We start from the raw sequence: 473 nt of genomic DNA, 5'->3' as shown, positions 1-473 counted from the left end.
GCTGGGGTTTCCCAAAATTGACAGCAGGTTGGGTGACGTGGTTCAGGTTTCCCAAAATTGACAACAAAGCAGTTAGATGTTCCCAAAATTGACAACAAAGTAGTTGGATGTTTGGTTCAGTTTGGTTCAGTGATATGATTCTTTCTTAGGGTGGAAGAAGTCCTGGGTTCGATTCCCAGAACAGCCCGTCAATAACGTGGTCGAAGACTGGGTGGCGTCGACTGTAATCGAGGCGCCTGGGATTCACGGCTCTCACTTTGCGGGCTTATCGGTCGGGACTCGGTGCATTCGTCTAGTAACCAGTTCGAGCGCGGATGGTGATCTGCAGGATGACTCGTATAGTTCGCTGCGGGGCAGCGAGACGGATAGTTCTTCTCCATCATCTCGCACACAAGTTTTTAGGAGAGAAGGATAATTTTTTGGAAAAAGAGAGAAAGGAGGACTAGGATGTAACGGATGGTTATAACGCTCAA

General features: G+C 48.2%; 1 non-coding gene across 1 annotated transcript; it reads left to right on the top strand.

Moving 5' to 3' along the window:
• Positions 1-113: 113 nt before the first annotated feature.
• GNI_225550 lies at positions 114-187 on the top strand. The gene has a single exon. It is a non-coding gene; the product is annotated as a tRNA-Pro (tRNA).
• Positions 188-473: the final 286 nt, after the last annotated feature.

Source organism: Gregarina niphandrodes (assembly GCF_000223845.1).
Source record: "Gregarina niphandrodes unplaced genomic scaffold scaffold00214, whole genome shotgun sequence".
Lineage (NCBI taxonomy): Eukaryota > Apicomplexa > Conoidasida > Eugregarinorida > Gregarinidae > Gregarina > Gregarina niphandrodes.
Note: the sequence above shows the minus strand (reverse complement) of the source record. Positions and strands in the feature narration are given on the sequence as shown.